The sequence below is a fragment of the Carya illinoinensis genome, chromosome 4, assembly GCF_018687715.1.
Source record: "Carya illinoinensis cultivar Pawnee chromosome 4, C.illinoinensisPawnee_v1, whole genome shotgun sequence".
Lineage (NCBI taxonomy): Eukaryota > Viridiplantae > Streptophyta > Magnoliopsida > Fagales > Juglandaceae > Carya > Carya illinoinensis.
In genome coordinates, this window is record NC_056755.1 from 44,711,385 (window position 1) to 44,730,096 (window position 18,712).

An 18,712-nucleotide genomic window follows, 5' to 3' on the forward strand; every position below is an offset into this window, starting at 1 on the left:
AAAAATCACAAACTTGAGTTAAGACACAAAAATAAAGAAAAAAAATTAAAGAATAGACAGATTATTAAAAGTAACAATATTTCTAGTACATAGAAAGGGGTATTCGAATTCTAAAAGTACAATTTTATTCATTATTTTTCAACTTATTTACAAGAGAGTTCTTTTTTTTTTTCCTGACCGGAATTACTATTTCGGCCGGAATACCGGAATTCTGGCCGGAATTGACCGGAACGGCCAAAATTTGACCCGGAACGGAATAGATACCTATCCCATTCCGGTCACTGTTCTGGCACGAAAAATTCCGACCATTCCGGTCGGAACGGAACGATTTTCAAAACATTGTTAGAGACCGTGTTTAAGGTGCCACCTCTTGTTAAATGGCATCTTATGCAATTTTGATTGCTATGATTAGAGTGGTAATTTGTGTTTATGTGTTGTGTCAAGTTAAGAGTATTAGACTATATAAATCAATCTTAACACAATTTTTTCTTTTATTTTTTGGTATTGTAAACCATATATTTCATTCATTTCAAAATGTACACAATTTGTCAAACAACAACTCCCTGCGTACTTCCTCAGGGCATTCCTCCACCCAAACTAATTCCCCTCTAAGAGACAACCAAACTTGCCAATTTATGTGCAACCTTATTACCTTCCCTATGAACATGTGTAATATCCCACCCCTCCATATGAACAAAGATGGCTCTAATATCATCAATCAAATGTCCATATCAGGAGTATTATATCTTTCCCACTACTAACAGCCTGCACCACAACCAGTGCATCTCCCTAAAAAATGACATTAGTCAGGTTCAACTCCACACCATGTTTAAAAACACCATGTTTACTCATACAAAGTAAAATCAATACTTCCCCCATTGAATCTAGAATGATAATGCCTGTATCCATCATACCATTCTTTAAATCCAAAGCAGCATCCTAGTTTATCTTTACTCTATAGTCCATTGGTGCCTTCCACCTGATTTGATCTCTCGCCACCCATTGGGGAAAAAATTCTGATTTGGACCTCTCTTGTGCCTTCTGAAATATCTCTTTGCACCTTGAACCAACAAACTTGGACTAGTGAAAGTTTGTTAAAAAAAAAATATGTTCCTGTGCATCCATAACTCTCTCACATAGTAACCGCCACCCATTTTAGTTCTTCTGCTGATAATCTCTGTTGCCCAGATGACTAACACAAGAGAGGGGGTGAATTGAGTTGTTTTAAAATAAAATAACAATTATAAATCAAATATACGATATAAAATATAAACAAAATACGAAATAACAATAACTATAAAGAGTAAGGGTAAGAGAGAAGTAAATTCAGTATGTTAACGAGTTTCGGCCCCACTGCCTACGTCCCCACCTCAAGTTACCCCTTGATGATTCTCAAATTCACTATTCAACTCCTTTAGGTGGAGATAGAAACCTATTATACCTTTGAACAACACCGCTACAAAGGATCCGTGTAGAACACTCTCTACACTTGCAATCACCTTACACATGGTTATTCAACTATTCCCTGTGTAGAATACTTTCTACACGCACAAGGGTTATACACACCCTTTTACTGATACAAAAGCTGATAGTGGGTAGGTTATCAGAAAACACTCATCAATGAGTGAAATAAGAACAATACAGCACAAACTATATCTCTCAAAATGAACAAGAATTAAGCCTCAATGCTTAGAGAAGAGAGAATGAAAGCTTTGAATGAATGTTGTATGCTCTGGATGTTGTAAATGTGAAGCTCTCAAATGATATATTTATAGGCATATGAGACTTCATATTCAAATTAAAAAAGATTCAAATGTCAAAAACAACATCATTCACTTTTTCAAAAAATTCAAATAAAAGGTTCTTCTTTTTCAATTGTCAAAGACAACATCATTCATTTTTCAAAAACTTCAAACCTAATCTTTTACTTTTGGCGTATGACAAAATGAACACACTTTACTTTTCAAAAAATTTAAACCTAATCTTTTACTTTTGAGTTTTACTACATACAAACACAGTCGCGCACTAATCTATATACCAATACTGATTTATTCATACTTAAAATTTAAATTAATATTATTTTCAATAAAATCTACTTTTTGACCAATCACATCATATTAGTGCACAGATTAGTGCACAATTATGCTTGCAACTATATTTTTCCTTTATTTTTTGCATATGACAAAAGGAGCACACTTTACTTTTCAAATATTTCAAACCTAATCTTTTACTTTTTGTATATGACAAAAGGAGCACACTTTACTTTTCAAATATGTCAAACAAAAACATCTATCTTTTGCATAAGTCAAAAAAAGTATCAATCACTTTTGAAAATATTCAAATAAAACATGCACATGTGAAAGATGACAATCAATCATCTTTCAAAATTTTCAAATTTAATTTTTAAAATATTCATGCACATGTGGAAAATGTATTTTAATTCTTTATGATAAAATATTAATTTTGAGCCTTAATCATAATTTCGAATTTTGAAGAGATTTACAACATTACTCTATAACTTTAATGTGAACTTGTTCCCTTCTTGCTCATACTTGTTTCCTTGATGTGCTTGACTCCATTGTGTAGACAACTTGAGTTTGAGACTCCTTTATTCTTTGAATTCATTTGTTATCATCAAAATCCATGTGTAGATATATAATTACACAAAACTTGAAACCTTGGGTTCAACAATCTCTCCCTTTTTGATGATGATAAATACTTGATAGAACTTGAAACCTGTATTAATACTTAAGCTCTCCCTGAGAATGCGCATTAGTTTTTCAAGCAAAAGTATGAATATAATTCCAAGCATATATAACAAGTTTAGCAATTCAAACAATGTTAATGTTCTAATCTAATACTTCTCCCCCTTTTGGCATCATTAAAAAGGATCCGCAACAAGTAAATGGACTGAAGAAAACGGTGCATTAGTAGACACTGTAGATAGTTAAAAAAACAAATTAGATCCGTCTATGACCCGACAAGTGTGGCTGGAGATTTGAAAAAAATCGCCTGATGTTGTTGACAAACGAGATTGAAGGCTCCGAGTTTCTAAAAAATGTCATTTTCACCAATCGGGAAAAAAAAAAACATTGCTCTTTGACTTGGATGATAGCTCGTCTGGTTCTTTATGCTATCTCTATAAAATCAGTCTTAAAGTTCATCCAATCCGCATCAAGTTTTCTTCTCATCTCTATAACTCATCTGCATTCTTTCAACATTCTCGTTTTAAGCCTTCTATTCTATTCTCAATGACTCATTCTTCTAACATTTCTCTAGATCCATCCATGAGGCATTCTGCACCTCAACCTCCTGTCCTTTCTGCAGCTGCCATTGGTGCCATGTTGCAATAAGAAAATAATAATCTGACTAATAAGTCAGATTCTGATGCTATCTATGACTTGGTGAGTCTTGAGACTCGCTACTCTTCCTCTATTGTTGCTTTTTTCCAAAGGCTACAAGCCAGAAATCATGAAGTGAAAAGTTCAAAGAATAAATTGTTGTACTTCAATGAATTGTTCAAGAGTCTCACACAAGGGAAGGAATCATTCGGCAAAAGAATAAACAGTTGAAATCTTTATTAGATTCTTCATTCCGCTTGCCAGTTCCCATGGATAAGAATGACATGATATTGTATGAAGAGAATGAGTGTCTCAAACATGAGGCTAAGAATCTCAAGTTTATATAAAAGTATTTAAAAAATCTATCTCTATTTTTATTGACTCTGGTCTGTCTTTTAAGAGATATTTGTAGCATGCATCATACTTATTTCTCTTCTGATCATACATAATCTATCTTCTGGTAAAGGTTTTGTGAAAATATATGCTAACTGATCGTGCGTGTTTGTGAACTCTAATACTATATCGCCTTTCTGCACATGATCTCCAAGAAAATAATATCTTATTTCAATATGCTTAATTTTAGAATGTTGTATTGGGTTCTTTGAAAAATTTATAGCACTTGTATTATCATATTTGATTGGAATGTGATTATACATGAGTTTAAAATCTTCAAGTTGTTGCTTCATGTAGAGAACTTGAGCACAACAACTACCCGCAGCAACATATTCTGCCTCAGCAGTAGATAGTGCAACAAAATTTTGTTTTTTATTAAACTAGGAAACTAGTGCATGACTTAAGAAATGGCATGCTCCACTAGTACTTTTTCGATCTATTTTATACCCAGCATAATCTGCATCTGTATAGCTGATTAGATCGAAAGATGTGTGTTTAGGGTACCATAACCCTAGGTTAATTGTACCATTAAGATATCTAAGAATGCGCTTAACTGTAATTAAATATGATTCTTTTGGAGATGATTGAAAGCGTGCACATAAGCACACATTAAACATAATATCTGGTTTACTGGCTGTTAAATATAATAAGCTACCAATCATACCTCGATATATCTTCGAGTTAACTGGCTTACCGGATTCATCTTTATCAAGTTTAGTTGATGGGCTCATTGGTGTTCCAATTTCCTTAGCATTTTCCATCTCAAACTTCTTCAGTAATTCCTTAATATATTTTGATTGATTGATGAATGTCCCACTTTGTGCTTGCTTAATTTGTAATCTGAGAAAGAATGTAAGTTCTCCCACCATGCTCATCTCAAATTCTTCATGCATAGTTTTAGCAAAAACTTGACATATATTTTCATTAATAGAATCGAATATTATATCATCAACATAAATCTGAATAAAAAGAATATCATCATTTTCATATTTAATGAAAAGAGTTGTGTCAATTTTTCCTCTTGAAAAACCTTTTTCAATCAAGAAACCATTGAGTTTCTCGTACCAAGCTCTAGGAGCTTGTTTAAGTCCATATAGTGCTTTTGTGAGTTTGAAAACATGATTTGGAGAAATATGATTTTCAAAACCTGGAGGTTACTCAACATATACCTCTTTATTTATAAAACCATTTAAGAAAGCATTTTTAACATCCATTTGAAAAAGTTTGAAATCTTTATAACAAGCATATGCAAGTAGCATTCGAATAACTTCTAATCTTGCGACTGGTGCATGTCTCATCATAATCGATTCCTTCTTCTTGATTAAAACCTTAGGCTACAAGTCAAGCCTTATTTCTAGTAATGATTCTGGACTCATCTTTCTTGTTTCTAAAAACCCATTTTATTCCAATAATAGTATGATTTTTCGGTCTAGGAATAAGTGTCCAAACATCATTTCTTTCAAATTGATTCAACTCTTCTTGCATAGCTAGAATCCAAGATTCATCAAGAAGTGTTTCATCAATATTTTTGGGTTCAAACTGAGATAGAAAAGCAGTATGATTGCAAATATTTCTAAGAGATGATCGAGTATTTACACCTCGTGAAGGTTCTCCCAAAATTTGTTCCACTGGATAATCTTTCACAAATTTCTACTGTTTGGTTGCATCTTGTATTAAATTTTGATGATCTTTCCTGATGGCTCCATGTTGAACTTCTTCTATTGTTTTCTCTCTGTTGAAATTGAGACTTTCCGTGTTATTTATACCTCCTGTTTCTTCATCAATAGATTTCTTGGAGAGTGGAGAATTAGATTCATCAAATACTACATGCATAGATTCTTGCATAACCAAAGTCTTTTTATTGAATACTCTATAAGCTTTACTATTAGTAGAATACCCGAGAAAGATACCTTCATCAGATTTTACATTAAACTTGCCTAAATTATCCCTGTCATTCAAAATAAAACATTTGCATCCAAATACATGAAAATAACCAATGTTGGGTTTTTTCTCATTCCAAAGCTCATATGGGGTTTTATCTAAATTAGACCTTAGCATAACTCTATTTATAACATAACATGCAGTACTTACCGCTTCGGTCCAAAAATAACTAGGCAAGTTGTTCTTATTGAGCATTGTTCTTGCTATCTCTTGAAAAGATCTATTTTTCCTCTCTACTACCCCATTTTGTTGAGAAGTTTGAGGAGCAGAAAAATTATGCATAAAACCATTTTCATCACAAAATGTTTTAATATTTTTATTAACAAACTCATTTCCTCTATCACTTCGGATACATGAAATAATATAGCCCTTTTCATTTTGAATTCTCTTGCATAACTTGGTAAAGGCATTATGTGCCTCATCTTTATGAGCAAGAAAGATGACCCAAGTATATCTAGAGAAATCATCAACAATAACAAATGCATAATATTTTCCTCCTAGACTTGCAACTCTATTTGGTCCAAAAAGATCCATGTGTATCAGTTGCAATGGTCTAGTAGTGAAAATATGTTTCTTAATTTTAAAAGAAATTTTTGTTTGTTTACCAAATTGGCATGCATCACAAATTTTGTCTTTAAGAAAATTTGTTTTTGGCAAACCTCTCACAAGATCATTTTTTGAAAATTTGGAAATAAGTTTCATGTTGGCATGACCTAATTTTCTATGCCATAGCCAACAAGTTTCATTTTGAGCTGAAAAGCAAATAGTATCTTGTGAGATAATTTCTTCAAAATCGATTGTATAAAAATTATTGTTTCTAAAAGTAATAAAACAAATATTACAATCATGATCATTCAAAATAATGCACTTATCCATTTTGAAAATAACTGTAAATCATTTATCACATAATTGACTTATACTCAAAAGATTATGTTTTAGACCTTCAACAAGTAGAACATCTTCAATTATGAGAGAAGATTCATTACCAATTTTACCTATTCCCACGATCTTCCCTTTCGAGTTGTCTCCAAATGTCACATGCCCTTTTTCTTTAGATCTAAGATCAAAGAACTTAGTCTTGTCTCCCGTCATGTGTTTTGAACATCCACTATCTAAAAACCACTTATTTTTGCTTGTGGATGACTTCATGCATACCTATAAAAACAATTAAAATGATTTTTCTTGGTACCCAAGTTCTTTGGGTCCTTTATTTATTAGTATTAGAAAAAATAAGATTTTTAGGTACCCATATGGCCCCCTAATAGTCATTGTATGATTTCTTCTAATAGGACAAGTATGATAATTATGACCATTTCTATTACAGAAATTGCAAATAGCATATGACATATATGAAGAATTTGAATGATTATAATAATATCTTTTTTTGATGAAATTATTTTTATGAAAAAAATTTTGAATATTGGTCTTAGATGTACAAGGATTATCAAAGAAATTTTTATAAGGTTTGTGTTTTTGTTTTAGCATATATCTTAAACCTGCCTTGTCAAAAACACATTTTTGCCTACTAAGAAGTTTTTCAAAATTTCTTTTTTCATTCGTAAAGTTTTCAACAATATTTTCTAAATCGGTTTTCTTCTTATTCAACTCAAGATTTTCATCTTTCAAAATGATATTTTCTTTTTTTTAAATATCAATTTCATTTGTTAAAGAAGAATTTTTCTTTTTCAAAGCAGTATACTTGATACCCAATTTTTCAAATTCCTCATAAACCTCTTCTAAAACATTTTGCAATTCTTCATATGAAGGATCTTCAATATTATCAAGATTTGTTACCTCAATGTCATCTTTAGCCATAAGACAAAGATTTGCTGATTTTCCATTGCTTGCTTCACTATCTGAGCTATTTGAATCATCATCCCATGTAACTTTCATTGCTTTTTTACCCTTGTTTCGATCTTTCTTTAGCAGAGGACAATCTGACTTGATATGACCAGGCTTATTGCATTTATAACAAATTAAAGTGTCATTTTTACCTGAATCTTTCTTGAAAAACTTTTTGAACGATTTCCGGAGGAATTATATTAAACTTTAAGAACCTCTGAATTCTTCTTGTTATAATCGCAACTTCTTCATCTTTGTCGTCATTTTCCTCATCTTCATCACTTTCACTTTCATGAGGAACAACTTTAAGTACCAAGTTCTTCTTTGGCTTTCCTTATTCTTCTCCTCTTTTCAATGTGTACTCATGGGTGATAAGTGACCTGATGAGTTCATTCACTTCAAGCTTATTGAGGTTTCTAACTTCAAGAATTGCTATCACTTTTGATTCCCAGCGTTTTGGTAGAGAGTTGAGAATTTTTCTTACTATCTCCACCTTGGAATAAACTTTACTAAGAGCTGTCAAGCTGTTTATGATGTTAATAAAATGAGTGTACATACTAGAAATAGATTCATCATCATTCATCTTAAACATTTCATATTCATGAGTAAAAATATAAATTTTTGATTTTTTGACTTGCGAAATAATTTCCAAGTTATCTCAAATTTCTTTTGCCGTAGCGCAAGTCATTATTCTATTAAACTCATTTCCATTGAAAGCATTAAATAATAAATTCATAGCAGTTAAATTTAAAGTATAAAGTCTATCGTCTTCACGATCAAACTCTTCTTCTTCCTTTTTGACCTTTACTCCATCAACCACTTTTGTTGGAATATAAGGTCCATTTACAATGCATTTCCAGATTTCTCGATCTTGAGACTGAAGAAATATTCTCATTCTAACTTTCCAAAATGAGTAATTGTCTCCACAAAAGAGTAGAGGCCCACTGCTAGATTGACATTTACTAAATGAAGCTGCAATGTTAGCCATAAGATCTTAACTCAAAAGATAGTTAATCTTATAATAGAGTTTTTAGCTCTGATACCAATTGTTACTGATCATAGGCAGCACCTATATCACCTAACAATTGTACCTACCAGACTAGCCGGCCACCGTCTCTACCGGTGCACCGTCACCCATGGTCGGAGAGTCTTGCTTCGGTGATACAGTCACAAGTGAGAGTTCCCATGAGTGATCTGCCTGTATGAACAGTACAGGTCAACTAACTCTGATACCAATTGTTACCCAGATGACTAACATAAGAGAGAGGGTGAATTGAGTTGTATTAAAATAAAATAACAATTATAAATCAAATATACAATATAAAATATAAACAAAATACGCAATAACAATAAATGTAAAGAGTAAGGGTAAGAGAAAAGCAAACTCAGTATGTTAACGAGGTTCGGCTCCACTGCCAACGTTCTCGCTTCAAGTTGCCCCTGAGGATTCTCAAATTTACTATTCAACCTCCTTCAGGTGGAGATAGAAACCTATTACACGTTTGAACAATACCGCTACAAAGGATCCGTGTAGAACACCCTCTACACTTGCAATCACCTTACACGTGGTGATTCAACTATTCCCTATGTAGAACACTTTCTACACGCACAAGGGTTATACACACCATTTTACTGATACAAGAGCTGATAGTGGGTAGGTTATCAGAAAACACTTCTCAATGAGTGAAATAAGAACAATACAGCACAAACTATATCTCTCAAAATGAACAAGAATTAAGGCTCAATACTTAGAGAAGAGAGAATGAAAGTTTTGAATGAATGTTGTATGCTCTGGATGTTGTAAATGTAAAGCTCTCAAATGATCTATTTATAGGTATATGAGACTTCATATTCAAATTAAAAAAGATTCACATGTCAAAGACAACATCATTCACTTTTTCAAAAAATTCAAATAAAAGGTTCTTCTTTTTCAATTGTCAAAGACAACATCATTTATTTTTCAAAAACTTCAAATCTAATCTTTTACTTTTGGCGTATGACAAAAGGAGCACACTTTACTTTTCAAAAAATTCAAACCTAATCTTTTACTTTTTACATATGACAAAAGGAGCACACTTTACTTTTCAAATATTTCAAACCTAATCTTTTACTTTTTGTATATGACAAAAGGAACACACTTTACTTTTCAAATATTTCAAACAAAAACATCTATCTTTTGCATAAGTCAAAAAAAGCATCAATCACTTTTGAAAATATTCAAATAAAATATGCACATGTGAAAGATGACAATCAATCATCTTTAATATTTTCAAAATTCAACCCTTTAATCAAGATATGCATATGTGAAAGATGACAATCAATCATCTTTCAAAATTTTCAAATTTAATTTTTAAAATATTCATGTACATGTGGAAAATGTATTTTAATGCTTTATGATAAAATATTAATTTTGAGCCTTAATCATAATTTCAAATTTTGAAGAGATTTACAACATTACTCTATAACTTTAATGTGAACTTGTTCCCTTCTTGCTCATGCTTGTTTCCTTGATGTGCTTGACTCCATTGTGTAGACAACTTGAGCTTGAGACTCCTTTATTCTTTGAATTCATTTGTTATCATCAAAATCCATGTGTAGATATATAATTACACAAAACTTAAAACCTTGGGTTCAACAATCTCTTGCAAAGAAAGCCTCATAACACTATGAAGTCCTTCTCTAAGCAATGTCATTTCTGAATAGGAGCAGGAAATTCCAACCACACATTAGAGATAGCACAACATCCCCACAACACATGCTCTACAGTCTCCACTTCCCTAGCACTGATAGCACAAAGCTGTGTGTCACATATTTTCCTCACAAATAGGTTTTTCTTAGTTGGAAGGCATTCATTCAAGGCCTTCCACAAAAAAGTCTTCACAATACCATAGAAATTCAGACTCCACAACCTCCTCCATACTTCTTTCAAGTTGTCTATCTTAGAAAACTGTCCTCTCTCCCTCTGTCTCCTTTACATCTCTAGGTGATATGCACTTTTCACTGAGAAGACTCCATTTTTTTAATGAAACCACATCCTTCTATCGAGAAGACTAGTTAAACTAATAGGGAGACTGCACATTAACTCGGCCTCCTCTTCACAAAGGATGGCTCTAACCAGGCACTCATTCCAGACTCGACCCCCTTCCACCAACAATTCACACATTCGGGAGTCTTTATTCAGAATTTTGACAGGGGATTGATATACCCTAAGCTCGCCTCCAGAAAATCAGAGTTTCTAAAGTATTTCTCTTTAAGAACCTTAGTAACCAGTGAGGAAGGATTTGAAAGGATTTTCCAGTACTGCTTAGCTAACATGGCCTAGTTAAAACATTCCATATTTTTGAATTCCAACCCACCTCTACCCTTAGCCAACCCCATTTTATCCTAGCCCCTCCAATGAGTTTACTTATCATTCTGCATATGCCCCCCCCCCCCCCCCCCCCCCCCCAAAAAAAAAAGAGCCATCATCCAAGCCAACTCCTTGCACAATCTCACAGGTAGCTTAAAAACACTCATATGCTAGATGGGGATGGCCTGTACAACAGCTTTCAGGAGCACCTCTTTCCCAGGAAAAGATAAGAAATGATTCTTCCACCCATTCAACTTCTACCACACTTTCTCTTTAATTCCTCTAAAATCTTTGTATTTGGATCTTCCCACCATGGTTGGCAATTCCAAATACTTCTCATAACTACTGCTATTGGAAGCTCCCACTTCCCTCAATAGCTTCTGTTTCACCTTCACTTTCACATTAGAATTGAAAAAATTACAGTTTTCTCCTTATTAATACACTAGCTTGAGGCAATTTCATAAATTTCCAACAAAGTATTGAGCCTTCTCCACTCATCTAAGCTGGCCTTCCCAAAAAAAAAAAAAAAAAAAAAAACACAATCATCAACAAAAAGGAGGTAAGAAATCCTCATCCCCCTTCTAGCCACTTTGACCCCTCTAATTACACTACCACTTTCAACTTGCTCCAATAGAGAACTGAAGCCTTCTACACACAACAGAAATAGGTAAGGGGATGGTGGATCCCCTTGCCTAAGACCTCTAGATGGAATTAAACTTTTATCAGGTTTACCGTGATCAAATCAACCCATTGCCTCTCACAACCCAATTTCAACATCATGACCTCCAAGAAAACTCACTCCACCCTATCATACGCCTTGGACATATCAAGCCTGATAGCCATATGCCCAACCTTTCCCTGCCCCTAGCCTTCATTGTGTGTAAAACCTCGTATGCCACCATGACATTGTCAGTGATGATCATCCCAGGAATAAAGGCACTTTGGCTTGTAGAAATAATCTCATGCAATACTAATTTAAGCCTATTAACCAAAGTCTTAGCAATGATATTATACAAAACGTTACAAAGGCTAATAGGCCTAAAGTCAATTACTGCTCTGGACTCCTTTATCTTAGGGATGAGGGATATAAATGTACTATTTAGAGTCTCCCCCATATTACTACCCGTCAACACTTTTAAGACTGCTGCACTCACCTCCTCCCCCACTATATACTCAGTAAGTCTGGCACACACACGACCGAAATCCATCGGGACTTGGGGCCTTCAAAGACCCAATTTGGCTTAAGGCAGTCTTCACTTCCTCCCTAGTAAATTCTTTTAAAAGCTTACCATTTGTCTCATTGGTGACTCTAGGCAGCATAACTTGTAAACAAGTCGCCAACTCAACAGTAGAAGGATTAGTTGAGCTGAAAACATGCTTATAGTGCTTTTGAAAAGCCTCCACAATAGGATCCACCGATTCCAATTGATCAGAATCCACCATAGACTTAATAGAGTTTTTCTTATTTCTTTGTGAGGCACATGCATGAAAGAACTTTGTGTTTTTTTCCTCCAGTTTGTACCAATTACACTTAGCCCTTTGCCTCCACTTCAAATCCTCCAATTCTAGCAAAGTCCCCATCTCCTTCTGTAGCCGTTTTATTCTCTTAGAGTTGTGAGGCCCTTCAGTATTCTGCATCTTCTTGATCTCATTTGAAAGCTCATTGATCTCTTTAAACCTATTTCTCCTTCTATATCTGGCCCAATCCAAAAGAGAATCACTACAACCCTTCAATAAATTCTGAACTTTCCCCATAGGTTCTATCCCTACTCCACCCTTCCCCCATTCTTCAGAAATTAGACTCTCACACCCATCCTCCTTTGCCCAACTAGCCTAAAACCTAAACATGAACTATTTCCTCCTATTTAGATTCAAAGGAGTTTTCCAACATAGCTGCAAAGGCCTGTGGTCTGAGCACCTCCTAGTTAGAACCTCCACCTCAACCCCTTCGAAACATGAGAATCACATGGGATTAACTACAAACCTATCCAACCTCTCCTTAGTCAATGTATCATCAGAGTGTTTATTACTCCAAGTAAACCAATCCCCCTTACAACCCACATCATCCAGAAGATTCTCCATCAACAGTTCTCTAAACAGCTCCATCTGTTTCTCATCCCTCTATTTACCCCATCTTTTTCTTATCTTGAAAAATAATTTCATTGAAATCCCCATACACACATCAAGGGACCTACTCACTATGTGATAAAAGATTACGCAACCTCTAGGATTCCTGCCTTTTAGCAGTTTCATGGTGCTCATAAAAGCCAGTTAGGAAACATCTGTTGCTCATCCCCTACCCTTGAAACCAGGCACTGATGTGTTAAGAGAAGTTAAAAATCTCCACCAACTCCTTCTACTTCCATAATAAAGCCAACCCCCCTTTCCTCCCCATAGCATCGACAACAAAACACCATTCAAAGCATAATTTCCTTCTAACCACCTCCATTTACTTGATCTAAGCTTGGTTTCAACAAGAAAAACCAAGTTGGGCTTCTTCCCCTCCACCATCTGATGGAGGTCTCAAACTGTCCGAGGGTTCCCAAACCCTCGACAATTTGGGAACCCTCGGACAGTTCCAACTAATTAGATTCATTGGACTTGGCGGGGCTGGCAACCAGCCTCCTCCAACTCAGCTTCATCTCCAACATTACCCTCCCCCCCTTCCTTTCTCAACCTGCAATTCCTCTCCACCACCCCACCCTCCTCCTCAACCACCCTACTCAACCTCTTCCTCCCTACTTTTATAGTCTCAATCAGGCTTGAGACCATTTTTTCCTAAACCCTCATCTTCCACAGGCCACGTTTTTTAGATCTTATCTTTTCCCCTTTCACTACTCCACTACCCAATTTGACTTCCCCCTCAGGATGAACACTCACTTCCTCATTTGAACTGTAGCTCACACAATGAATCCCTCTCACTACCTCTTCCCCCTCAATAGCCTTAGAAGGCTGTATAGGCTTCACTATTGCCGAGGACCACTCATCTTCTTCCTCCTCCCTCTGAAATACCTTACCCACAGACTTCTCCCCTTAAATCCTTAACCTCCTCTCCACCCTTCTCCTCTGACATCTCAGAGAACTCCTGATTGCCCCTCCTCACTTCCTCATCCCCATGCTTTCTCATCCCTTCAAATCTAAAACTTTTACTCAAACCTGCTCTCAACCAAGGCCCAAATTGGCCCTTCTCTTCACCCGAAACTATCAAACACCCCTCCTCAGAATGAAGAATCCTACCACATTTGAAACATATCCTCGAAAGCTTCTCATATGATAGAGGGACCCACACATTTCTCCATAGCAGATTAACTGTGCGACCACTAGCCACTACCTTATTTAGATCACACAATACACAAACCCTCGTAAATCTTCCACATCTCATGCCATCCTTCGTCACATCTACATCCACTACTTTCCTTGCAAGAATTTCCAACCAGCTCTCCCACTGTCTATTTCATACAGGCTAGTGGTAAGTTATGCAACTGAATCCAGAATTTCTCCTCCTCAAAACTGATTTTATTAGGTTGAGTGATACCATCGAACAATTTCAAAACAAATAAGTGATTGTCAAAGAGCCATGGCTTAGCTCGCAATACTCAATTCCTATTGCCATAATGCACAAAGGTAATAATGAAACAAATTGGCTCTGAACTCATGAAACACTAGAGGTTTCCCGACACTCCAAATCTTCTCCATAGTCCGATGAACCACCTCCTTCCCAATTATTCTATTAGCAATAATCTTCCCCACCAAACTGCATTTTGCCTTCAACGAGAATTCCTCCCTACATTTATCGTGATCAGCACATTCTCTTCTTCATTCAGCTATAGACACTCCCAAACCTCCTCCAATCCCTCCATTACACCTCCTCGACCATGCTATGAAGCAAGAACAGGGAATCTCAGCTACCCCTTCCTGAAACAAAATCTAGAAAAGGAAAAACAGACTAACAGACTCCTCCTCCACCAATCACTAGAGAGCATACTGCTTGCTAAAAAAAGGTAGACAAACATCTAATCGACTTACTGAACACAGCATAGTTTATCTCTTGAACTCATTTGATACAAATGGATTGATTTGATCAGTATATTTATTTTAATTTAATTAATATAATTTCATATATAATACAAAGATAATTATATAAATCATTCATAATTATGATTAGATTCAATGTATAATATTTTATTATTAATACCCAACTGAAAAATAATATCATTTTTATGTATATATATATTTGTCCTTAATATTGTTATGTCCACTTGAATAAATTGATATGATACTTTTGAAGTAAATTTTTTTTTTAATTTTGATAGTTAATATAAAAGATTCATAACAAACGGATTATTTATAATGTGTACTTATAAGTGAGCATGACTAATGACTCCTCGTTAGAACAACCTCATAGTCTGATGCAAATTTTGTAAAAAGAGTCCGAGGCCCAATTACATCTATCGACCAAAAAAAAAAAAAAAAAAATACTGATAAAATTCTTCCCAAAACCTCAAGAAATGTCAAAGCAACATGATCGTTATTGGTGAAAGCCATAGGATGCGAGAAGTTGACTGTCACACTTTGGTCGCAATTTTGATCTAGAAGGATTAGTGAATGTTTTTCATCTATTTCATATTATCTCATTTCATTTCTTTTTCAAACATCACTCAAACACAAATATTTTTAAACTTTAATCATTACAATTTTTCTAAAATTCTAAATAAAACACAATTCAACCTTTTCAATTCTAAAAAAAAAAATTATATTAAAAAATTATATTTTAACAATATTTTAACTTTATAATATTTTTTATTCAACTTTTTATCTCTCTTTTCTCAAAACTCAATTAATACGTAACTCAAACTATCTCATTACTATTTACAAATTATCTTCTATTTATAAAATTTTCATTTCATCTCATTTCTCAAACATTGAAGAGATGAAGTATAGGTTTCTATATTCTGATGGGGAACTGGGGCAATGGGCTGAGCATTTGTAATGGGTAATTAAAGTTTGAGTCTTTGTTATTATGTTTGGGTCTTTATTATTTCGTTACTCATTTATAACTTGAGTCCAATGGGTGGGTCACCTTTTATTATATGTTATTGTGTTTGTCATGCAGCCCGCGTCTAGAAGGGAAATATTGGTTAGGATAATGCTTAGTGAACCTATAGTGTACTGATTGTTGACCCATTTTGTTTCATTTGTTTTTTAATTTTTTTGTTAGCGATTAAATAAGTGAATATTATTAAGTTTATGTATTTATATATATATATATATATATAATATTTAAAGATATTAAAATAAAAGAAAAGCTAAAAAAAAAATACAAAATTTTTTAATGGCATTGATCAATTGGATTTGTAGGTAGAGACATTTTGTTAGGGACCCCGGTCAAGTCCCTAGACAATAAGTCCTTCACGCCAATGGTGGTTTTGTGATGACCGGATCCTTGTTCCTCTCTTGCTTGATTCTCGAGCAATGGTGGTCAAGATGACCACTTGGGTATGGTGTAGTTAGGTGTTTGGGCAAAGATGGGTGTATGTAGTGATGGAAATGGACAAGAGATTGTGGTGGGTTCAATGGTGATGGGCGCATAGCACTAGAGTGGTCTAGGGTTGGCGCCACTTGGAAGATGGGGTTTAGGATTTGGAAGATGTATGATGGACGGCTAGGATGGAGGTTTAGGGTTTTGCTTGACTTGAGGAATTCTATGAATGGAGTGATTTTAGGGATATGGTGGTTTGAGGGATTGAGTGATTTGAGTAGATGGAGGATAGGATTTTGGGAGGATTCCTAAGTGGTAGGAATCCTTGAGGATTTGGTGGGACTAGTTTAGTAAGTCAAAGTGGACTTGAGAGATTTAAGGGATGAGAGATTTAAGGAATTGAAAATGATTGACAATTCCTTAAATTAAGAGATGGGGTGTATGGTCGGCTATTGAAGAAGGGCTTGGTCAATTAGGATTTTTAAATTATAGGAAACTTAATTGGCAAGATGAGTGGGCAGATAAGGCAATTCAAATTAGGCAAGGATTGCCAAAACTTGAATTCAATTCCCAAAGGGAGGGAATTTCGGCCAAGGCTAATAAGATGGAGCAAACAATTTATGGAAAGTTAACAAACATAAGTGTTGGACGATTTTATGGATTGGATGGATTGGAAGAGCAAAAACTATGAAGAACACTCAAGAACAATGAAGAATACTCAAGAAAAAAAGCACAAACTTATGAACTTGAATGAACAAAAACATAAACAATACTAATTCAATACTTGATTCACGAATTGCACAAGAATTGAATAAATCTTATATATTAAAGAACTCAACTTGGATTCACGGATTGCACCAAGTTGCAAATAACAAGATGAATGAATTACACTTATTCAAGAATTGCAAAATGTAATTCTCTCTTTGAGATTCACAAATTGCACCCAAAAAGCCCAAGTGCAAGGCACCAGTTTGTGATCTCTCAAACAATAGTCTTCCCTCTAGGAGTTTGCCAAAAGATCCCTAAAGCAAATGAAAGATGTCCTATTTATAAGCAAAACAAATTGGAAACCCCCAATAGGTCCCTTGAAAATAAATAACTAAATAAAATTAAAGAAATAAAATAAATAACATGATAATGATCATGGACCAAGGCTAGCCGTGGCATGCATGGCCCATGGTGGGCTAAGTGGGTGCACGACAGTCTTTGGGTTGGTCCATGGTCAGGTGGTGCGGCATGGCTTATTGATGGTGAGCCATGGTGGTGCACGGCATAGCCTAGGCTGGTGGCCTAGGCTGGTGGCCTAGGCGCTGAGTCTGCAAGGCATGGGCTGGAGCCATGTGTTGGGTGGCATGCCTGGTGGGCATGCCACTGACCTGCTCTGTAAGGCACGGGCTAGAGCCGTGCACTGGATGGCATGCCTGGTGGGCATGCCACTAGCCTTGCTGAAGTGTGGCTGGGTGGGCTGGAAGTATCGCGCAAGGCCTTGTGGTGCATGGGTGCATGCAAGGGCCACGCGGCCCACCATGGTGCGCATGGGCCTGCGCACTGAGACTCGCATGGGCGTTCAGCTCTAGGCTGCGCACACAAGCAAGCTCTCACTAGCCACGCTAGCCTGCATGCTGGGCGCCCCGTGTGTGCCACCGCGCGGGCCAAGACATGCATGCATGCTGGGCGCCTCGTGCATGTCACCCCATGAGCCAAGCCATGCTTATGGGCTAGCCAATGTGCTGTCCTTGCCTCCCAAGGGTAGTGTCAAAGCTTGTCCCAAGGTGACTTTTCTAGGAGTTGTAACACATTGGTCCCTATAGCAGTATCTTATTGGTTATGCTTTTCGTGTGTCAGCCTTTATACAAGGCATATTCTGTATGTATTTGGTTATGTCAAATTTTATGAGAATAAAGTTACTATCTTTTCCCTTTCTTCCTCTCTATCTATGAAGGCACCCGTCCTCAAAGTGAGCCATTTTCCATTTTCATCAAACCTTCACTCAATTTTTTTAATAGAAATAAAATATATATTACTGCACAAATACAAGAGTATTACGTTCTTGCTATTAGGGATTTGATCCCAAGTGACAAAGTATGGCAGAAGGAACCAGACTTAATCAGCTCCAGGATGGACTTTCGACCTTGAAGAAATACAATAATTCCCAGTTGAAAGAACTTCATCTAGCTAGCTTCCTTTCTTCATTTGGATGATGCTGTGATTCCTATTGTATTGTTGACTCCAAGCTCTTGGGCAGTTGCTCAGCTCTTCTGACTATGCTTTTTGTGGTGAACTTTTTCGACTCTTCATGGTTTGCTGTGAAAAAGAATAGGTAGTTCTCAGGTGTAAAGGAAGAGCTGCCCTTCTCCCATTCCTTCA